At 43.9% G+C, this 12,260-nt stretch overlaps 1 pseudogene; it reads left to right on the top strand.

Annotated features, from left to right (window-relative positions):
- Positions 1-10,098: 10,098 nt before the first annotated feature.
- Positions 10,099-10,936, top strand: LOC134343714 (craniofacial development protein 2-like; annotated as a pseudogene).
- Positions 10,937-12,260: the final 1,324 nt, after the last annotated feature.

The raw sequence follows: 12,260 nt of genomic DNA, 5'->3' as shown, positions 1-12,260 counted from the left end.
CAGTAGAGTGATTGCTTATTGCTTGTTTCTCACTTCCACCTTCGCTGACTCAGCAGAATATCCCTCCACAGTATCCTCCCTTTCTTTAGCTGTGATACAATCCATGATTAACAATGCCACTCCTCCACCTCTTTTTACCTCCTTCCCTGTCCCTTTTGAGGCATCGAAACCCTGGAACAACCTGCAGCCTTTCCTGCCATTGTGACAGCTAAGTCTTCATAATGGCCACAACAACATCATAGTTCCATTTACTAACCTGGGCTCTAAGTTCATCACCCTTGTTCTGATACTTTTTGTAATGAAATAGACACACTTTAACCCATGCCACTGCAATTTTGCCCTATCAACTGCCTGTCTTTCCTTACAGACTTTCTACACACTACGTCTATCTGTACACCAACTGCCCCATTTTCTGACCTATGGGACCCCAGTTGTTTACAATATATATTAATGATTTAGACGAGGGTATTAAATGCAGCATCTCCAAGTTTGTGGATGACACGAAGCTGGGCGGCAGTGTTAGCTGTGAGGAGGATGCTAAGAGGATGCAGGGTGACTTGGATAGGTTAGGTGAGTGGGCAAGTTCATGGCAGATGCAATTCAATGTGGATAAATGTAAAGTTATCCACTTTGGTGGCAAGAACAGGAAAACAGATTATTATCTGAATGGTAGCTGATTAGCAAAAGGGGAGGTGCAACGAGACCTGGCTGTCATTGTACACCAGTCATTGAAAGTGGGCATGCAGGTACAGCAGGCGGTGAAAAAGGCGAATGGTATGTTGGCATACATAGCAAGAGGATTCGAGTACAGGAGCAGGGAGGTTCTACTGCAGTTGTACAAGGCCTTGGTGAGACCATACCTGGAGTATTGTGTGCAGTTTTGGTCCCCTAATCTGAGGAAAGACATTCTTGCCATAGAGGGAGTACAAAGAATGTTCACCAGATTGATTCCTGGGATGGCAGGACTTTCATATGAAGAAAGACTGGATCGACTAGGCTTATACTCGCTGGAATTTAGAAGATTGCGGGGGGATCTTATTGAAACATATAAAATTCTAAAAGCATTCTAAAAGCTAGATACAGGAAGATTGTTCCTGATGTTGGGGAAGTCCAGAACAAGGGGTCACAGTTTGAGGATAAAGGGGAAGCCTTTTAGGACCGAGATAAGGAAAATCTTCTTCACACTGAGAGTGGTGAATCTGTGGAATTCTCTGCCGCAGGAAACAGTTGAGGCCAGTTAATTGGCTATATTTAAGAGGGAGTTAGATATGGCCCTTGTGACTAAAGGTATCAGGGGGTATGGAGAGAAAGCAGGTTCAAGGTTCTGAGTTGGATGATCAGCCATGATCATACTGAATGGCGGTGCAGGTTCGAAGGGCTGAATGGCCTACTCCTGCACCTATTTTCTATGTTTCTATGTTTCTATCAATCTGGTTCCAATCCCCCATCCAAACTAGTTTAAAACCTCCCCAATGGCTTCTGAAAATCTTCCCACAAGGGTATTGGTCCCCTCAAATTCAGATGTAGCCCCTCTTTTCTTTGTACAGGTCGCACCTTCTCCAGATGATCCACAAGTCTGAAACCTTGCTCCCTGCACCAATTCCTTAGCCACAGATTCATCTGGTAAATCATCCTATTCTTACCAACAAGGGCATGCCATGATAAAGCCTCAGAAGGCCTATCACCTAACTGATCACCTGAAGCCTGTCCCAGTGTTAGATGAGTGTGTATTATGCCCACATGACTTCTGAAGAGCACAGAAAACACACATAGTATGTATTTCAAGAGTGAGACAGTTCTTTATCTAAAGCATTAAAATAGCATAATATTTTAAACTATGTGCTTTTCAATAAGAAATGGGGAGAGTGCTTGATTTTAATTTTGAAGTCTCATTTGTTCATTTGGTAATGGTTTTTATCTTGGAGTCAGATGGTTATGGCCGCAGGCCACATTGGAGAGATTTGAGCATATAATCTGGCTGGATCCCACAGTCATTAATTTTATCTTGTGCTTATGTTAATAGTTCCAGAAAAATAGCACACCTGAGTGACATGACAATAGCAGTTGTTCATTCAGTCATTTCTTCCCCGCAGTAGCATAATGGCAGCTCATAGCAGAGCTGCAAAGGATCTAAGGGATAATTATTACTTATGACTGGCATTGAAATCAACTTGAATCTTCTGGTTTTACAATAGAACTCGATTCCTTAAGGTTGGTACAGCCGGGGGTGGCACTGGGGATAAGCTCCCACTATCAACAAAATGCTCACAATGGTGTGCATCTCAAATAGCCTCTGACAACCAAGTCCAGCTCCTGGCTTTTACGTGTGGCTTAGCAGAACCGTTTCAACAACAGAAGAAGGGGAAGGTGGGCTACTGCCGCCTTAAAACCAGTCACTTCGGGCAGATGGAGCTCGTCAGCTGTGGTTGGCAGTTCATCTAGGAGAAAGGAACTCTGACCTCAAACCTTCCCTGCCTTGCGGCTAGACCCACTCACGGGGACGGCTTTGTGAGTAAGCTCTGAAGGAAAAATCCGGAGCTGGAGTCCCTAAGACAGTCCTACACTGAGTTCAATGCTGACTGGCAACTCCTGTGATGTTGCTGGTGCCAAAGTGTACATGACTGCTACTCCTTTGGGTTCATCAGATGCATAAAGAGGGGGAGCCTGCTACATGGGCAACAGCTTGCTCACCATATCGTACTGCCCAGGCTTTCATATAATGTAGACAGTTGTGTTGCGATATCCATGGTTGACCCCGACTGACAGAGGGTCTCAAAAATAGAACTCTGCACCCTCATACCCTTATCAAATGATTATCAAGGTACATTTATTATCAAAGAATGTATAAATACAATTTTGAGATTTGTTTGCTTACAGGCAGCATCAAAACAAAAATACAGAAGAACCCAATTAAAAAAAAGTAAGACCATAAATAGTTCATTGTGTGTTGCTGTCAGTGCAAGGGATAAAACCTTTGGCACCAGAGACAACAGGAGCTCAAGAGATGCCATGATGCTTTACGTAGAGCCATCAAGCTGGCGAAACGCTAATGCAGGGACAAAATCCAGTCGCAACCCTGCAGCAATGACACACGCAGTGTATGGCAAGGACTGCACACCATCAAGAGGAAACGCAACAATACAGCCAACACCGCCACCTCGCTCCCGGACGGGCTAAATGTTTTTTCCGCTCGTTTCAAGGTTGATAGGACTGAACCCCTGAGGAGAGCACCAACGAGACCTGCACTTTGGTCATCTCCGAGGCTGAGGTACGTAGAACATTCCAACATGTCAACAGCCACAAGGCGGGGAGCCGGGCGGCATCCCAGGGAGGGTCCTCAAAGTGTGTGTGGAACAGCTGGCTGGTGTGTTTACAGACATTTTCAATCTCTTCCTCTCTCAGTGTGTAATGCCTTCCTGTTTCAAATCATTCATCATTATCCCTGTATCTAAGAAAACCAAGATCACATGCCTGAACGATTGGCTCCCCGTCACACTCACCTCAATTATGAACAAATACTTTGAGATGATGGTTAAATACTGCATCTGCAACATGCTACTACCACGCTGGATCTCCTACAGTTTGCCCACCAACAGAACCGGTCTACTGTTGACACCATAGTCACAGAGCTACACACCATCCTCACTCACCTGGAGAAAAGGGACACATATCTTAGAATGCTTATGTGAGAATGCTGCTCTTGGCATTCAACGCCAAAATTCCCTCCAGACTTGACAGGAAGCTCAGAGACCTTGGCCAGCACCCCGCCTTGTGTAGCTGGATCCTGCACTTCCTGTCAGATTGCCAGCAGGTGGTAAGAGTGGGCTCCCTCACCCCTTCCCCTCTGAACCTCAACACAGGTGCCCCCAAGGTTGTGTCCTGAGTCCCCTTCTCTATTCCCTTTACACCCACGACTGTACTGCCACACACACCTCCAATCTGATGATCAAATTTACAGATGACACAACTTTGATTGGTCTTATTTCTAGCGGCAATGAGACAGCCTACAGAGGAGAGGTTAACACTCTGATACAGTGGTGCCAGGATAATAATCTCTCCCTCAATGTTCAAGAAACAAAAGAGCTGATTGTAGATTACAGGAGGAAAGGAGACAGGCTCGGCCTGATCAACATCAGTGTGATTGCAGTTGAGAGGGTGAGTAGCTTCAAGTTGCTCGGTACACACATCACCAATGATCTAACCTGGACTGTATACACTGGTTGTGTGCAAACAAAAACACAACAGCGTCTCTTCCACCTCAGGCGACTGAAGAAGTTCGGCATGAGCCCCCAAATCCTCAACACCTTCTACAGGGGCAGCAGTGAGAGCATCCTGACTGACTGTATCACTGCCTGGTACGGGGACTGCACCAACCTTGATCGCTGGGCACTGCAGAGAGTGGTACGGACAGCCCAGCGTATCTGTGGCTATGAACCTCCCTCCCTTGAACACATTTACAGCAGCAGGTGCAGAGAGAAGGCCTGGAAGATCATCGGGAACACCAGTCACCCCAACCATAAACTGTTTCAGCTGCTTATATCTGGCAAATGGTACCACAGCATTAAAGCCAGGACCAACAGGCTACAGAACAGCTTCTTTCTACAAGCCATTAGACTTTTAAATTCACATGTTTGTACATTGCAACTGAGTCATAATGCAAAGATTTTTACTACTTCACTTTGTGGGACAGATGTAAGATTTTAAATTAATCCTAAATTCTAAATTCACGGTGCAGAGAAAGGGGAGAAAAATTCACATCATGCAAACGACAGCATTCCGAACCAGGTTGACTCCTTAGATCCACTTCCCAGAGCTGATGGAGTAGTAGGCCCAAGCCTCGATCTCAGTTCATCATATTAGGAGGGCAAAATTGCCACGACTCTCACAGAAAGATAGACACCGGGGAGAGGAATGACCATTGTGGGAGAGCGTGGGAAATCAGCCCAATACTCACCTCTGCACTTGGGATTTCCAGACTATACAGACTATAAGGGCTGACTTTTAAATTGTCTTATCACAGGGTAGTGCTTTGTTCTAGGACCCGGGCCCTGGTGCAGCAACACACTCAGATGCACAGCCTGAATTCAATCTCGATCTCACCAAATCGACTCGGTGCAAATTATGTAAAATTTACTATAAAATTTATGATGCTAGTTCATGAGTTTTCAGTGGTAAAGCAGAAGTCTAGCTGGCCTGCATACAATACGTTCTTGAAACAATGTCTTCATTCTAGTTAATTCTCTTTTTAGCTCCCCCAACCCATTTATCTTTTACTTCAGTCAATGCACTGTAAACACTTTAAACCACTTTTTATAATGTTTACATTGTAAATACATGCTGGTACTTATGTATTTATGAATATTTTATTCCATATCCGTACTCTAACTTTTAACTTTATTTTCATATAATTCTTTAACAATTACAATTAATTTTTGTTGCATGTCATGCCAATGTACCACAGCAAATTCCTAATACATGTTAATGCATATGGTGAATAAAGTTGATCCTTGGTCAAATTCCTGCATTAGGCAAACAATGAAAACAGTCCGTCCTCATTGCGTTGGACCCCTGTCTAGCAGGCCACATACTGCATTTACACCACGTTCAAACTGTGGCGCTGTGTTGCTTTTAGATAACTACCCAGCTTATGGCATACAGGGAGTAAAGAAAATTTGCCTTTGGTATCGAAACTGAGGAAAGGTTGTAAATCATCTGGGAAAAGAGTACAGTCGACGAAATCCTTTGCCAGGACCTGTACTCTTCTCCTAAATGCTGTCTGGCCTGCTGAGTTCCTCCAGCATTTTGTGCGTTGCTCAGATTTCCAGCATTGGCAGGTTTTCTCTTGTCTGTGAAAGGTTTTAGACAGGTTGACATATATTTGGATTTCTAATGTAAACTGAATTTGCTTGTAAAGCATAACAGAATTTTTTTTTTTAATTTCTTACTATGATTGGAGTAAAGATGGGAGTTAAGACCTTGACAATCATAGTTTGAGAAGTAGTGTTTGCTGTCCTCTTGAGGCAGAATTGCATGATATAATCATCAATACCATTGATTCTTCAAAATTACATCAAAGATATTGGCGGAGCAATTTCTCCTGTTTGTCTGCGTTGAAAATGTGTGTGCATATTGGTCAGTCTGCACGTTCAGACACATCGGCTGAAAATAGATGAGAACAATTGGCAGCTAAAACTTGTGAACGAGTTTTGCAAGGACAACCAGAGATAAAACTCTCCCCATTGTACAGTCAAATTCAAGAAAAGCTTGATTTCACATTGCAGTCTGAATCCTTCCATTTCTCTGATTTTTTTTTATCATGTGAAATCACATGCTTTGTTCGAAAGATGCTCATTGTGCATGTCATATTTAGGTTAGTCTGTTCCGCCTGGGTTTTTGAAACATGAGGTCCACGTACACTGTAGTTGCCAGGGAGGTGCCCAGTTTCCTGATACTGAACCTAAGCCCAAGCAAGAGCATAGTGAAAAATGTAGAGAATTCAACATATATAAAAATAGTCCAGTGTAAATGAGGAACTCAGAGATTAACATTCATGAAAAATACATACTTGAAAAGTTAATGGAACTAAAAGTCCATGAGTTTCCAAGATCTGATGACCTGCATGCTTGGGTTTGAATGGATGTCATCCTCCAGAATTCCATGTTTTCTAAATGTGTTCCAATCATCATAGAGATGGATTTGTAGCCTTCCAACTTTAAAATGAGGAAAGGAAGCAGCAGGGAGTGATTAGGCTGACATCAGCAGTAACGAAAAATACTGAGATCTATTATTAAGGATGAGATAAGAATGCACTTAATAACAGGATTGGGGAGGCATAATGTGCAATTATGAAAGGAAAATCATGTTTACAATTCTCTCAGAATTTTCTGTGGTTGCAATTCACAGGCTAAGCAAGGGCAGATTAGATGATATGGTATATTTGGACTTTCAGTAGATCTTTTATAAAGTGTCGTACAAGAAGAGGTTATTAAACACAATTAGGGCACACCTTTTTGATGGTAAAATTACTGGCATGGAATAAGGACTGATTAATGGAATATGAATAAATAAAGCACTTGACGGAGGACTGGGAAATTTGAATAGAATCTTCAGAATTTCCATGATTAGTTATGTAGGTTTGCATGGAAGATTTCCTCTTCTAACCTTGCTGTTATTTCTGCCATGCAACTCCAAGCTTTATATTCATCTGCTGTTCCTTATTCTTTATTAAGTGACTCAGATCTTCATTATACATTCTAGGCTTACACAAACAAGTTAAGCAATCTATTAATCAGTTCTAATATTACATTCCACTGAATGACTCCACTTTTAAACACACCAAGGTCTAACGTGAATTTATTTTTTTCTTCTTGGAGACACAAGAGACCACAAATACTGAACCCTGAGGCAATAAAGCTTTTCATTCTTTACACTGATTTAGCATAAAAGGGTGAAATTCTCAAAAGTTGTGATGACTCTGCTACGGTAGTTTGGAGAAATGATTGACAATTGAATGCACACCAAGAAAAAGTGAACATATTGTTAGTATAAGGAAGACATTGTCTGTAGTAGCAGTTTGCCATAGACATATAATGGATTAATGAGACTTTGGGTAAATGTGAAATTGTCACAATGGGGGGTACGGATGGCGGACCCAAATGCAAGACACAGACACTGAAGTACAGGAATAGGACTTGACTAGAGTAGGGACGTGACAGGATGGAGATAAGGAGCACAGACAAGAACGCAGACTTGGGCTAGGACATGGACAAGACAGGGAACTCGGACAAGGAACTATGAACTAGGAGCCCAGGGTTGGGAAAGCGGGACCAGGACTAGGATCCATGAACTGGGGGACCTGTGCTAGGACTCCAAGCTAGAGACTGGACAAGGATCCAGAACCTGGGTCTTGCCTCGGGCTTGGACCCCACAACTAGGCAAGGACATGACATGGCTACAGGACAGGACATGGCTGTGTTTTGAGGCTTGAGGCTGGTGTCTTGAGGCTTGAGGCTTGAGGTTGGGGTCTTGAGGCTTGAGGCTTGAGGCTGGGGTCTTGAGGTCTTGAGGCAGACTTGAGGTCTTGAGGCTTGGGTCTATGGTACTTTGAGGCTTGGGTATGGACTCTGAGCCAGAGACTGGGCAAGGATACAGAACCTGGGACTTGACTCAGGCTCGGACTCCAGAGCTAGGTGAGGACAAGATGAAGCTACAGGACTGGACATGGCTTGGGTGAGGAACTCCTGGGTAGGGCAAGACACAAGGACAGGTAAAGGCACATGGACAGGACTTGGATAGGACTGGACTAGGCACGGACTGGATGAGGCCCTTCAGGAGCACGGAGCCTTGGACTAGAAGAGACGGGAGCATGGAACACAGAGCCGGGACCCCTCCTTGGGAACAGGACGTAGGGCCGCGACTCATACACAGAATGCAGAACATGAAGAGATGGATCCCAACACAAGGTAGTTGCAAATGGCCGGACCTACCTAGCGAAGATGTGGACACAGAGAGACAATTCCACACAAGGAAAGACAATTCCTTATCTTGACCTACCAAGGCTCCATTCTTGCTCTGGCAGTAAAACTTCAGCAATATAGGCGGGTTATCCAGGCTAGGTGAGCAGGCAGAGAGTCAGGCGAGGGGGGAAAAGACAAGGAGGGGAACAGAACAGTCCAGCAGGGAATCCCTGGTTTGCAGAGGTACTTATGTCTCAGCCCCAAAACGAGAAACATGTGCCCTTAACAGAAACTGGGGAAAACCAGAAACCCTGGAATAAGGAACTATGGACCAGACCATGACAGAAATCACAAATTAAACTTTTGCATTTCATCTGGAAGCTATATTAGAAGATGACTTGTTTCTCCCACTTGCATTCTTCGTCAATGGCACTGGATCAATAACAACAGCAGCAAGTGCTGACCTAAATACTGCCCCTGGACATTCCACCGGAGACCCATCTGTTCCATATTTGTTGCTATTGAAATTTTACGTAGATGTAAAGGGCTGTTGTTTACAGGAAGCCTGTATAACAGACTTGACCAAATTTGATTTCCCAGCAGGCTTTAGGAATATAAAGAGCTCAAAGTAAATTATTTGTATATGGGCAAAGAGAGAGAAAAATGTAAGTATGTAAGTGATGCAACATTAAACATGATTAAACAGAGATCCCTGTTTATTATTTCACACATAAGATAACAAAATGCTCTATTGAATTATGAAGATTCTCCCAGGGCTTTTGAAGGGAGTGAAAAAAATTAGTTATTAAAGATTTGAGACCTTGAGATAGTGAATAACTTCCTGTTGAAGGTGTAAATATCATTGCCTTTGAACATTTAGACTACATTTGTAACCTAACCATTATCAGATATATAGGCAACAATAGGATGAGATGAGTAAAGACCCTGAGACATGCTCTAAATTTTCAGTAAGACTATCTCAGTATCTCCTTTATTTACACACTAAAATACTTCAAATATTCAGTAATTTACGTTGCCAACAAAGGTAATTCTTCCATTACAGAGCTAGCTAGCGCTCCTGCAGTTGCTCTCTTCAGAACAAATTCTTTCTGGAACTTATCCCATCAAGTCTGGTTACCACACCACCCAACAAAACCATCGCACAAGTCACACAAAACCATCTTTGATGAATGACGTAAATGGAAGGACATTTTCTTTCACAAATTTTGCAAGATTGTGTTGAAACAGAAGAACAGCGTCTACAGAAGTACATGCGTGACCTGTAATGGATGTTTACAGACATGATTGGTTACTTGAAATGATGAACTGTTGCTCTTGGAAAGTGCACAGTTACTTGGTGAAATAGTTCATTTGGCCAAGGACAATGAAAAAGTGTTTTCAAATGTCAAGGGGTGAACACATTTACCATAGGTAAACTATCTAATCTGATTGTTTCATTTTTCCTCTTCTGCATCATTTTTTGAAGGTTCAAATATATTATACTTTTTTTATACAACCTTTTGGGGATGTATTTTTATTGTGTGGATGATAGACAACACAACAGAACCTATACTTGCAGAGCCAGGAGTGCTCAGGAACTCTGTGGAACGCCCAGACCCTGGCCTAGACAGGCAGTATGAAGATGCAACCTCAAAACCCACGGGGAGGGTTGAGTCCGACAAGGGGGCCGAGCAAACTGCGCCTCTTTTTGCGTTGTAAGGTAAAAACGATCATCTCAACCTTCAACACAAACACCATCCGCCTCTTGCCTCGATGCACAGAGTTGGCATCACAGGCCAGCAGCTACGAGATCTCCATCCTGGGGATCCAAGAACTCCGTCATGTACACCCTGACGAAGAGATAAGGTTCACAGAGGTAGAGGGGATGCACCTCATCACCTCGTCTGCATGGAGAGAGTCGACGACGATGTCAGCACAAGGTGGAGTAGGGCTGATGTTGAACAGCAAGGTGAAGGCGGCACTGAGGGGCGTAGTCTCAGTCAGTGACAGAATCCCTACTGCGGAATTCGACAGAAACCCAGTGACCTCTGTCATCATCTGTTACTCCCCGCACAACTGCAGCGAGGAGAAGGAGGTGGAGGCCTTCTACAGTAAACTTCACAAAGCTGTCACTTCAATACTGGCTCATAACTTCCTGGCTGTGCTCGGTGATTTTAATGCCCAGGTAGGACTAGAAGATGTTCCATACTCTTACCAAGACTTTACCAACAGAAATGGATAATATCTAGTTGATTTCATCCAGGAACACAGTCTCATTACCGCCAACACACAATTCAAGAAGCGAGCAGGTAAACTGTGGACATATGAAAACAGAGCCTCCATCTACAGGAAACAGCTCGATTACATCCTCGTAAGAACAAACTGGCGTAATTGTGTGATCAACACAGAAGCCTACAGCACTTTCAACTAGTTCTGATCACAGAGTAGTGTCAATACAAGTGAGACTGAGCCTGTGGTAACCCAAAGCCACAGGTCCCAAGGAGAAGATAGACTGGAAGGCATTCTCCTCACAACATATTCTTCAAACCCAGTGCACAGTGGAGGTGAGAAATCGCTTCGGCCCACTGGAAAAGGAAGAGGAAGAGACTGCCACCGACTGCTATCAATGGCTCGTGGATGCACACACAGATGCATCAAAGAATTTGCCTACTGTGAATCGAATGAAGAAGAGCCGGATCTCGAAATATCCTGATGTCGTCACAGTAAGAAGTGTGGTCGATGCTTGTCATGCTGAACTTAGAAGGAGCGAAACAGAAGAGCTAAGAGACAAGTTTAAGACAGCATAGGAGAATCTCTTTGCCACCTACGACCGACTGAAGGAAGAGGTACTAGCTGAGAGGATTAGAGAGGTAGAGGCTGCCAATGAAGACATGCAGCAAGGAGAAGCATGGCGCCTGGTCAATGAGATCAGCAGATGGAAGAAGTCCCCATCAGGTCACATAAGTGGTAAAACAGCAGAGGACCGTGTCCAGACTTTGTTTATCCACTTTAAGAACCTGCTGGGAAGCCCTCCAACCACCATGGAAGAAGAAGAGGACATACCCACGATACTAACGCAAGTCGACATCGATGACGGCCCATTCACTATTGAGGAACTGGAGAAGGCCAAATATGCACTCAAACAGGGCAGGAGCACTGGACCAGATGGGATACCACCAGATGTCCTGAAGAACTGCGACCTGGACGACATCTTGCCGGACATATGTAACATGGCATTGATGAAAGTGAAAATTGAGTGCAATAAAGTTGGACTTCACCTAAACACTAAAAAGACAGAGTACATAGCGTTCAACTGCAACAAAGGTACTCTCAAGACCGTAAAGAATGATACCATTAAGAAAGTCTTTGACTACAAGTACCTCGGGTCAAGAATAATGAGTTCGGAGAAGGATATAAAGATACGGAAGGCGCTGGCATGGAGGGCTATGAACGACATGAAGGAAATCTGGAAGTCAAACCTGATCAGAGGGCTTAAAAAGAGGATCTTCACAGCAGCCATGGAGTCCATTCTCATGAGACATGGACACTCACCAAGGCTATGCAAAAGTCTCTATACACGAATGCTCCAGTGGCTCTTGACGTGAGTTGGCAACAGCACATGACAAACATCAAGCTCTATAACGACCTACCGATGCTCACCACTAAAATCGAGGCGAGAAGACTGCAACTAGCGGGGCACTGTCTACGCCACCCCGAGCTACCTGCCAGCCTAGTCATCATATGGGAGCCCAAGCATGGGAGGATGAACCCTGGGCGCCCTCCCAAGACTATGGTCAACATGTT

The sequence above is a fragment of the Mobula hypostoma genome, chromosome 3 (genome assembly GCF_963921235.1).
Source record: "Mobula hypostoma chromosome 3, sMobHyp1.1, whole genome shotgun sequence".
In the NCBI taxonomy this organism is placed as follows: domain Eukaryota; kingdom Metazoa; phylum Chordata; class Chondrichthyes; order Myliobatiformes; family Myliobatidae; genus Mobula; species Mobula hypostoma.
This window is presented reverse-complemented; position numbering and strand designations above follow the sequence as displayed.